The sequence below is a fragment of the Equus caballus genome, chromosome 21, assembly GCF_041296265.1.
Source record: "Equus caballus isolate H_3958 breed thoroughbred chromosome 21, TB-T2T, whole genome shotgun sequence".
Lineage (NCBI taxonomy): Eukaryota > Metazoa > Chordata > Mammalia > Perissodactyla > Equidae > Equus > Equus caballus.
This window is the reverse complement of record NC_091704.1, coordinates 15,388,883-15,400,782: the sequence shown is the minus strand read 5'-3', so window position 1 is coordinate 15,400,782 and position 11,900 is coordinate 15,388,883. Positions and strand designations below refer to the sequence as shown.

At 43.7% G+C, this 11,900-nt stretch overlaps 1 long non-coding RNA gene across 1 annotated transcript; it reads right to left on the bottom strand.

The window, feature by feature from the left end:
* Positions 1-5,182: 5,182 nt before the first annotated feature.
* On the bottom strand, positions 5,183-6,845 carry LOC138919794 (uncharacterized). Its single transcript, XR_011430357.1, has 3 exons — positions 6,752-6,845; positions 6,401-6,587; positions 5,183-5,366 (listed from the first exon to the last, which is right to left on the bottom strand). It is a non-coding gene; the product is annotated as an uncharacterized lncRNA (long non-coding RNA).
* Between the last annotated feature and the right edge of the window lie 5,055 nt (positions 6,846-11,900).

Below are 11,900 nucleotides of genomic sequence, written 5' to 3'. Positions count from 1 at the left end.
CACACACTTCCATTCTCCTCCTCCTGGGACGCCTTCTTGGTAAAACCTCCCTGGAATCCAGCATCTTTGGTTAATGAATCTTGCTTGGCCTTTGGGATGACTGACAAAACTGTGTGAGGATAGAGGCTCTGGGGGACAGGGTTGCATCAGAAAGTCCCTTTTTGTCAGAGGGGAAATTAACAGCCATGGGAGCTAGAGCCCTGGAGACTGGAGTTATCCCTCGAGGAGTGTGGGAATCTTATTCCAGGAAGGTGGGAAGTGGTGTGATGGGTGACTGAACTTTCCAGAGATTCCAAATCCAAACTATTGTGTCAGGTAATTCAAGACTTTATTTGTCCTTTTGTGGAGAAGGTGATGTGAGAATCGTTTTTAGTCATGGACACATATGCACACACACAAAATAACCTTTCTGATCTTCAGAGAATCTCTTCTGAATGAAATAATGAAGCTGTGATGTTGGAAGGACAGACAGGAAGTAGCCCAGCTTTCTTACTCCACCTATTCTAGAGTAATTCTATTCTCAAATCCATGTTCTCTGAGACTATTCACAGAACTCACAGACACAAGGGCAATCAGTAAACACTGGAGGTCTTGGTTTCCATGGGGACCTTGGCAAGGTTGCTGAAGAAATGGGAAAGGGCTTAGTGTGTATGCAGTCATACCTAGACCAAAATCAGGTGGTGAAGCAGAGAGTACACAGGAGTAACAAACCAGGACACAAAACTAGCTGGGTCCAGAACTGTAAGCTCATAACATCAAAAAGGCAGCAAGACCAACAGTTACACATGAATCATAGTCAAGCAGTCAGTTGCTCATCCCACTAAAACCAAGGCAAAGGATATCCAGGTGAGGTAATCTGTAAGAGCAATTGCTTTGTACCCTTCTGGATGTTCTCTGGCATTTTGGGGACCCTCGTGGAGGTAAAAAGATGTCAACAAGCGAGAAGTTGGAGAAGACGAAGCCCAAGGGAGCATGGAGGTGGGAGTCAGAGAGGATAATAAGGGAGTACTCAACCACGAAGATCAAGTTCAGCCCAAAGAGAAGCTCCTGATTCATTGGCTCTTCTGGGAACCCCAGGAGTAATTCCTTAGTAGTTATTTGTTTTTATGCTTCCATGGACCTGCCCATGCCTCATGGGAGAGACTACCAGGTCAGGGAATGAGACAGAGAGAGTCATATATGTAGCAAGGCCATCTTTCCAAAATGAAAGTGAAATAAAGACATTCCAAGATAAAAACTGGGAAAATTTTTTCACAGAGGCCTCTTACAAGAAACTCTAGAGGAAGTTCTTCATTCTGAAAACAATTGACTCCAGATAGTAATGTGAATGCAAGGTGAAAAAGGAAAAAGTAAAAAAAACTCCACAGGTAAAGTTAATTGTATAATTATAAAAGAGTATACAGACATGCATCCCTTAAAGATGGGATACATTTTGAGAAATGCGTCACTAGGCGATTTTGTGATTGTGCAAACATCACAGAGGGTGCTTGCACAAACCTAGATGGTATAGCCTACTACCCACCTAGGCTCCATGGGCTAGCCTATTGCTCCCAGGCTACAAACCTGTACAGCATGTTACTGTCATGAATACTGCAGGCAATTGTAATGCAGTGGTAAGTATGTGTGCATTTAAATATAGAAAAGGTGCAGTAAAAATATGGTATAAAAGATAAAAATGGTACACCTCTATAGGACACTTACTGTGAATGGAGCTTGCAGGACTGGAAGTTGCTCTGGGTGAGTCAGTGAGTGAATGCTGAGTGAATGTGATGGCCTAGGACATCACTGGACACTGCTGTTGACTTTATAACACTGTACGCTTAGGGTACACTAAATTTACAAAAAACACTTTTCTTTCTTCAATAATAAATTTACTTTAGCTTACCCTAACTTTTTTCAAATAATCTTTTAATTTTTTTTAACTTTTTGACTCTTTTCTAATAACACTTAGCTTAAAACACAAACACATTGTACAGCTGTCCAAAAATATTTTCTTTCTTTATATCCTTATTCTATAAGGTTTCTTCTATTTGTAACATTTTTACTTTATAAAAGCTAAGACACAAACACATACATTAGCTTAGGCCTCCACAGGTTCAGGATCATCAGTATCACTGTCTTCCACCTCCACATCTTGTGCCACTGGGAGGTTCTTCAGGGGCAAAACATCCATGAAGCCATCATCTCCCATGATAACAATGGCTTCTTCTAGAATATCTTCTAAAGACCTGAAGGTTTCTTTACATCAGCATCACCCCAAACACGTCAGTAATGTGTTGTACAGTGATGATAAGATGGCCACGACACTAGGTGAAGAGGATTTCTCAGCTCCATTGTGCTCTTATGGGATCATCTTGTACATGTGGTCCATCATTGAATAAAATGTCGTGATGTGGCACATGACTGTGTTTTCAACGATGCCCTGTGGCGTAAGTGGCTCTGCAGAGGTACGCAATCAAATTTGGTGTCCTTTGAAGGAATAGTTCCTGAGAAGAGCATTGGAGATTTCTTCTGACCCCAGTAGGGCTCCTCTCAGCTGTCTTTTTCCTGCTTCTCTCGTGAAAACTAGTGGGCCTACACTTTCGCCTATGTACTCCAAGAACCTACCAATCTCCTCCTAATTGCCCTTCAACGCAACCTCCACTATTTATGAGACTGAACTTAGGCTTGAACTTCTCCGTGCCGTGTTGCAGATGAAGGCAGTTCCTCTGGGAAGAGATTAGGAGCTTCCCCACTGAGGTAAAGTATCCCAGCCAGCCATGGACCTGTGGATGAGAACAAGGGCACACTTATGACTGAGTGACACTTCCACTCTAGAATTGCATGCTCAGTGGAGGTGGGGGGAGTAGCTGCAGGTCTCCGTGGCTTGCTTCTTCTGATGTGGATCTGTTTCCAAACCAAAAAGGGTCTGCTTCTTAGTGAATTGAAATCAGAGGCTTCATCAGATGTAGTTGTTACACAGAGTAAAATTTATTTGCTGCAAATAAGGCGACCACATGGAATCCTTTCCAAAGTCGTGGCTCCCCAAGCACAGGACAGCAAGGGCCTTTTATTTTGGATGTGGAATGAACATTAAAAAGGGAGAGGTGGTTATTCACTTGCTCAGGCTCAGGAGGAAAACATGCTTCTGAAATCACGCTTGAGTTCCTCAAGGCAATTAGTCAGTGACAAGAGCCCTCCTCTAGTTTGATCCTGCTCCTCCATTTCTGTAATGGCTTCCTGCTGGGTGTGAATGTTGTCACAGGGACCACTAGAGGAGCAGAACTTTCCCCAGCTAATCTATGACAGGTTTGTGGGTCACCAGGCATAACCCCCAGTTGTTTGTATCCTTGTGTAACAACCAGGTGTAATTTCACAGCCTCAATAAGCTACCAGACAATTGAATATGCAGGGTCCAAAGAGCAGGAGAAGAAGGACAGTTGTTCAGGGGCTCAGGAGCAGGTGGTCTGACTGGCTTCTTCCTGTCAGCCAAGTGGCCTTTTCCAGTGTCGATTTCACTTTCTTCTATAGTGCCACTAGTATTAACATAGAGACAGCAAGACATATCAGCTAAGACTCCTCCCGGGTCTGCCATGATGTGGGAGAAGACCACCAACGGCTGTATGTCTATCTGTAACCTTCCACAGTAAGCTAGCCGTTCTAACTTTTATGGTTCTTATTAGGGGTAGGAGTGCGTCATCGTAATCTCTTTATGAAGAGCAGACTAAAAGTTTAGGAAAATTATCCTTTCAAGAGAGGGAAAGAACCAAATTCTAATTTTGTACTGGCCTGCTTTTGACACTAAAACTCACTCCCTTAATTAAATTCATTTTAATCTTAGCCAACTTGGCCATTCACAAAACTTTCTCCTCAGGGTTCCTCTTCCACAAACCTTTTATAAGTTTCTTTTTCCATTCAGAACTTGTCCCATGCCCTCTTCTTCTCTTCTAGTATTTTAGGACAAATTTATCTTTCTTAACAAAACAACAGAAATATTTCCATTCTTTATACCTTCTTTACTGAAAACACACACCTTACTTTTCTTGAATACAAAGATGTGTTTCTTATTAATTTTTACTAGGTTTTTTTTTAAAGATTTATTTTTCTTTTTTCTCCCCAAAGCCCCCCGGTACATAGTTGTGTATTTTTCTTCTTTTGTGGGTCCTTCTAGTTGTGGCATGTGGGATGCCGCCTCAGCGTGGCCTGAGGAGCAGTGCCACGATGCACCCAGGATCGGAACCGGCGAAACCCTGGGCCACCAAAGCAGAGCACGTGAACTTAAACACTTGGCCATGGGGCTGGCCCCTAATTTTTAGTAGTTTTAATCACTAACATTAATTAGAATTCTTAACCTATATAGGCCTTACTTTTCAGTGAAAACTAAGAAGTAAGCTATTATAAACTATCTTTTACATTAGCATTCTGTGACTTTACAAACTTATAATTACTTTTCATAATTTCTAGGAACATGCTACTTCACAGTACAATCTTCTAATAAAAGTACAAGACATGTTTACCAGCAGACCCAAACATCTTGTAGTTTCTCTGTAATGAGAAGCCAAAAGTAGACAAACTTATATTTACTAATTAATGTCTAATGTTTTATCTAGTTTAGAGATGATTCAATGAATTTCCCATCATTTGATTTAACATAGCAAAATTTCAAAGTTTCAAATTACCAAAGAGATTTTGGAAGTTGTTTTAAAGACACATGCCATAAAATACAATTATTGCTAAAAGTTTATCTATAAACTTTTATCTCACTTACATCTAAATCATTTCTTCTCAGCAATTATGTTTAGATTACCCACAAAACTTTATGAGACATCAGACAAAATTAACTATCACTTTAAGTGATTGCTATTGCTAACCAGTTTTGTGACAGAGATAACCTGAGCTTATTTGACTAGTAAACCCAGGCTGCATGTCTGTATTATAACCAATGTTGATAATTGTGAGGACATGCCTATTTAATCAAACCAACAAAGTTTAACAAGCTTTTGTTTACCAAAGATTATTTCACATCATGTTAACCTGAAAGACATTTGGGTTAGTTCCTATTATATTTAGAAATAATTTATATAAGTGCTTACTTTAAGCCAATTAAATGGAGTTTTAAAAGAATTATACCATCTGGAGGTAAAACATCACACATATGTAACATAGATGTAGACACGCATCAACAAAGACTCCACAGCTATCGTTTTAACACTTTAGGACAATGTGCCCCTTCTTTAAAAGTCTCCATGAAGTGTTAAACAAAGGCTCTCTTTCCAAGAGATGTCCTTCAGTCTTTAGTCGGCTAGGGACTTAGTGGAGGTGATCAAACTTCTTATCTCAGGTTCCCGTGCCTGATGTTCAGCAAGCCAAGCACTGAGACGTTGGTGCTAGGAGATGGAGAAGGGTTTACTCAGACTGGCCAAAACGAGTAGGTGGGAGCCTGGGTTTGCTCAAATCTGCATCCCCAAGAACTGAAAGCAGGGGGTTTTATGGAGCTAAGGGTCTTGGCAGGAGGAGCTTTGGAGAAACAAAGGGGTCGCTCCTGATAAGCCCCTGGGCAATCTGACTTCTGGGCATCAGCACTTGCTGAGGGCCCAACATCCTCCCCAAAGGCATTCTCTTTCTTCTGCAAAGCAAGCTCACAAATCCTCGAGACCTGAGTCACCTCACAAGCTAAACAAGAAAACAGCCAATCGACAAGATTCATCTAGGTCTGCATTGGGAACAAGGTCAAGGGCAATCATATTCTCACGGAATATCTACAGTAACCCTCAGGTACCTGGCTTCAATCTCCACTGTCATTTTTCCATCCTGATTCCTGCAGGAAACAGGGCATTGATCATTCAGGCTACTTCCTCCCGGAAAGGGGGCAAAGATGGCTAAACTGAGGAAGGAAATTTTTAAAATGCTCTCAGGTACCGGGTTATATTATGCATTACCATTACCTGAGTGCCTTTCTCTACAGTCTTAGAACAGCATCTTATTCCATATTTGATTAACCCGAAATTCCAGAACCTGAAATGCTAGAACCTGACTCATTTTACTTATATGACTGTTTGGTGTCAGCTGTCCTAGCCCAGAACAGCAGCTGAAGGTCTTTCAGCAGCTCAAAAGACCAGTATTTTTCTTTTCAGCTTCTGAGTGCTCTGGTCATGGGGTGGGGAGCCAGGACTGACTCAGGTGTGATGTGTCTTCAGCTTGACTCTGGCCAGTTTGGCTGATGGGTGGGTGGTCAGGAGGACTTCATAATGCCTGGTCCACTTGGGGGTTAGTTGATCCTCTGGAAGTCTCCTTCCAAGACTTAAGGAGAACCTGGTCACCTGCCTTGGTGTGGTGGAGTGCAACATCTGATGGGAACACGGACCTGTGAGAGGCAAACTCATGAACAGAAGTTAGAATTTCATTTAAAAATTTTAAGCACCGTCTGATCGCTATTTCCTTCTGTTGTATGTAATCTCCCCCATGGGTGAAGCCAAGAATCTTCTCAACACCTTGTCCCAGGTTAAGTAGTTTCTTGGTTCATCTTTTCAGTCTTTCCTGTGGACTGGGGCCAGCGTCAGGCATCGAGTTTCCCAGTGATGTCCAAGGCTCTTGATACTTCCTGGGTTCTAGGAGAGAGAAATGCAGCTCCGTTGTCACTCTGGATTGACAGTGGGAACTTCTACCTCGGAATGATCTTCCAAGATGTCAAGACATGTGGGGAAGGGATGTGGAGCTCCCAGGCTCCCTCTGCGTATGCCACTCTCCCCAAATTTTCCATGTGTTCACCAACCTGGGAGTTCTTTGAACCCCATGTTGAACTCAATCTCCAGCCCTTCTCCCCACCTTGGAGATGTGGTGAAGGTGATGGGGCTAAGAGTTCCAACCCACCTATCACACAATTGGTTCCCCTGGCAACCAGCCCCCACCCTTAAGGTTCTCCAGAAGTCACCCCATTAACATAAATTCAGGTGTGGTTGAAAAGGACTTGTTATGAATAACAAAAGATATCTATTTCACCTTTATTTCTCTGGAGCTATTTCTGGAACTGAGGACAAAAGTAATTATTGTAACAAAAGATGCCCCTATAGCTCCCATATCAGAAACTTTACAAGAGTTTTAGAAGCTCTGCTCCAGAAGTGAAGTGAAGATATTTCTTATTATAAATCACAATATCTCACCAACCTAACAGGATTCCTGCTGAAGGCAGGGCAGAGTGATCAGACATCACCTGGGGGGATGGAGTGGGGCATGAGGATCCAAACGCACCTTGACAGCCCTGAGCTCTTGAGGAAATCTATATTTCGCTGTTTCCAGCCTTTTAACTGGTAAAATGGGAGTGTTTCATGGAAGTCTCCGTGGCCTGATCAATCCTTGTTCTAAAAGCCTATTGATCACAGGTAAGATTCCTCTTATGGCTTCTGGCTTCAAGGGTAGTATTTCATGCAGGGCCAGTGATCTATCTGCTTCGATTTTATCTTTACTGGCATGGCACTGGTGATACTGACTAAACACAAGGTTGACATAAGGGAAGCCATAGTGTAGAAAAGAGACCATATTGTAACTTTGAATGACCTTTGACTAATGAACCCGGCTGGATATGCACCCTCCAGGAGAGCCAACTGCTCTGCAGATTTTATGACCCCTCCTTGTCTATTTACCTCCCAGCTGTGATAAGACAATTACTTTGTTCTTTTGAGTTCCTTAGAAACGTGATGACCTATGAACAGAGAGTCTAAGCTGACAGCCATCATCAATGACAACTGAAAGATCTGGTGTGGGGACTCCCAGTCTGTAACACCAGAGGGTCAACATTGCCACCCCCTCCCCTGTATCCCACTGGCCTATATAACTGCTTCAAGATTCTGTTCCCCCTTAAGATGGTTCTTTTGGACATTCAGTTGGCATCGTCCCCTTTGCTAGCAAGCTGTAATAAAATGCCCTTTCTCTGCCACCATGTTGCCTCTTGACAATGGCTTTTGTCTGACAGCAAGCTGATTGTGCCCTTTGTGCAGTAACACTGTCTGTTCTTCCCACCTGTCCTTGTGCCCATACTTCCAACTTAATTAAGCTCAATACATTTAGGAGAATCTCTTCCTTCTCAGATGCTGGTGTATCTTGCAGGAGGGCCATGAGCTCAATTCTCTGACCTTTAGGAACTTGGGTCTCTATTTTGTCTTGTTCCCAGCTTATTGACGCCACTAACTTAGATAGCATGCCCCTCCCTAGAAGGGGAACAGGACATTCTGATATGTAGAGAAGAATGCTTCAGCGTTTTCATTCTATTTCACAGGTCAAGGTTTCTGGAAATCTTTTCGTCTCTTTTTCCTGATATCTTTTTATGTCACACTTTCCTTTAATGTGGCTCCAGTATTGAGCAAAAATTCAACATGTTCTCCTCCCACTGCCAAGGTAATCTGAGGCTCCTGGAGCCAACTGGGGAGTTCCATGGCCCCGTCATATCTCATCAGTAGTCAAGGGATGTTGGCATGACCCCCTCCTGAACAATGCCCTCCCTCTCTGGGGACGGTTCAGACAGTCCCACCACCAATGCCAATGCTGGCAGTGGGCTTGCTCTGCTCACTTTGATCTGAGCTGATGAATCACAATGAGCTAGGGATCGAGAAAGGCACCTGTACTTCAATTAGCCGGCATAATTAGGAGGACGGCAGACTAATGTCTCTGAAACACCATCTTCAAGCATTATGGAATCTTGAGGCAGTTATATAGGGAAAATGGGCAGTAAGAGGGGCTTAGAAATGCTGGCCTTCAGGTATGACAGATTCCGGGGTCTTTCATTGTTCTTTTCTTTTGTCAGTCATGATGAGTCTCTGATAGGTGTGTTTCCTGCCTGTGATCAGCCTCTTCTGAGAGAGAAACTCACAGAAAAAAGTTTTAATTTATCAAGCTATAGGGGAGTACATACGTAAGTGGAGGCCATAAATCTGGAGATCATGTGAATTATTTTGGAGTACATGCAGAGCAGCGAGTGCTCACACAGAGGAGGGGCTGAGGTCATGCAGCGTAACAAGATGGCCTCACTTATGTTCACTTAGAATGCCCTTCCTGCCAGCAGTATGCACATGGCTTAGCCTCAACTTTGTTGGTGGCCTTGTGGTCCCTTGGTGGGGGCCGGGGTCACTCACACATGGCATCTTCCTTTCCCTCAGGTCACCTTGAGCAGTCTTGAGGGCCGAACCTAACAGGATGGCATGACTTCTCATCTTGCCTTCTTTTTCATCCTAAGTTACATCCCAATTTTTAACACCCCAAAGGAGCCTCTGCTAGCTGTGCAGAATCAGTCTAAGGACCTGTGGCTGACTTGTGGAGTTTCCTAAGGATGTCTGGAGCACTCTGAGATATGAAATAGGTATTAAGAACCACTGTACCACCCTGGGTCTCAGGGTACATCACCTGAGCAGTCCCCAGCCTCTGGAAAGAAAGGTGGAGGGGTTTTCCTCAGGACCTTGTTGGACCTCTCTTAATTTAGACCAGTTAATGGAAGGCTGGCTTACCATTTGCGTGGCTTTCAAAGGAAGACCCTGAGATGTCCCAGGTTTAACAGCACAGCTGACTTTCCCTTGGCTTTGAGGAGGATGGGTAACAGCCTTTGACTATCCGCCCAGGTAGGAGCGTGTGTGGAAAAGCTTTTCTTTGTCAGGCTTATGAATTCCCAAGGGTCAGCCCTCCATCTAGCGTGTGCTTTCCACTGTAAATAAAAGGGCTGGAAGGACCCCTGGCTTTAGAAGCCTGCATGTACTGCACAGTGCTGACAGCTCTTCCAGCTCCAGCCTTGTATCGGTGTCCAGCCTGTAGAGAAGTGACTGGACGCCAAGCCTCCTCCACTGCCACTCTTGCTGCTCACGTCACCAGGGCTGAGCTGGGCCAGGGGGAATGCAGAGCCCCTGCAGCAGGGCACCTGCCTGGCCTCAGACTGCCTCTCCCACTGCTGCCACCCCACCACTACTGCAGCTGGGACCCCCACTCCCAGCCCTGGCATGAACTGTGCTTCCACCGTGGCTACAGTGATGGGGCAGGGGGGCACCAGGCCACCCTGTGCTGCATCCTGGATGCTTTGCCCTCTGTGCCACCACCTACGAGGGGTGTGTCTGGAGATTTTCTGTAGAAGGGCGGAAAGAGCTATCGAGTGCCCCCACCCCCCATATGCTGGGGTCTTTTCTTATGGTCCTGTTCCAACCTCCCAGGAGTAGCTTATAATGGTTAGTGGTGATGGAGATGCTACAAAATTTTGCTCACAGGAGGTTTAGCACCGTAGTATCCTGAAAGCAGACCCAAGCCGAGTAACAAAATCCTTAAATGGAAAAGAAAAGTGATAGAAGCTGGGTTTTACCCAGGGACCATGCATCAAGAGGACAAGGAAAAGAGGGGAACGTAGGAGTCTGGAAAGCCAGACATGGAAAAACTAGATCAACGTCAGGCATCCCCAACCACAAAGACAGACTCAACCACTCCAGAGCAAGTTTAACCCCACCTAAGAGGACCCCTCCTCCTGTCACAGACATAACACAAGACGGACTTGACCTCATGCTCAGTGGCTACACAAACTCAGCAGTTCCAAGGGGCCTCAAGCACACATAAGACAGACTCAGTGACTCCAGGGGCACCGCAAATCCACACCTCATCACTCCAGAGGGGACTCAACCTCTAGAGGGGACTCAAACTCCACTAATGACTCATCAAGGGTCAGATTGCTCCCATTTTGCCAGATCCCAAGTACTGGGCCTCTCCAATGGCCGGGTCGTGCAATCCCTCAATTACTTCAGAGGAGACTCGAACCCCGAAAAGACAGCCAGAGTGGACTTGAACCCCCAAAAGACAGAGCCAGTATTGGTAACGCCCATAACAGAACACCTAAGGGTAAATTCCCTTTCCTGGACATCAGCATCATGTAGACCTGCTAATTTCCAGCTGAAAATCTACTTGAAACTTTGATGAATATGTATTCTGGGCATATTTCATGTTCTTGTTCTAAAAAGGTATAAAACTATGCTGAAAACCATGTTTCTCTGGAACACTTTCTTTATGGAGACTGCCTGCCTGGATTATAGTCCTCAGCCTGGGTCAAGTTAATGTCACCTTATCTCTCTTGTCTGTAGAATGGTCATTGGTTATTTGCACTGACACCAGGCTGTAGATTTTCTCAACAATGTTTCATTTGTCTCTAGGACCATTTCCAGAGATCTAAAATGGATGTGCATTTATAATTTTCACTCTGCTCACAAGAGAATAGGTACACAGAGTTCTTCATGCTATCATGCCAGAGGTCAACCTTTATGTCTGATATTTTTAAAACCAGGTTTCATATATTGCTAAATTAAAATGAATATGAAATCTAAGATTATGGAAAAGAGGAAGGAAGTCAATTAGAACAGAAAGTGTGACCAAAAAAAAAAAAAAACAGCCCAGAAAAGTGGTAGATCAAGTTATCTCCCAATGAAGCGAAATTGAGTAACACCTGCAGTGTGTCATAATAGGACATCTAGCATTTCCACCCCAGAGAGAAGGCAGAGGGCAGCAGGGTCTCGATCAGCCCAGTAAAGGCTGCTATGGGACTTCTCCTATGTGAATTCAAACAGGAAACTCAGACTCAATATGTCTAAACTGAACTCCTAATTTCCACCCAAGACTTGCCCCTCTGCTGGTTCCAAAATGATTCCATTGACCTATTTTCCAGTCATGCATATTTTTGAAGTTTGTTGTTATTTTTCAATATACTTCATTGCAGTCAGAGTATAGGTACTATGGTATGGATCCTTTGGGATTTGTTGAGTGATTCTTTGGCCTCATACAGGAATACTATTTTCAAAGAGTCAATGTATATTAAATATGAATAAACATTTATGAAATACTCATAATTAACAAATTTAAAATAAATATGTATTATAAATAGTGATATAATATTTATATGCGTTATAAAATTT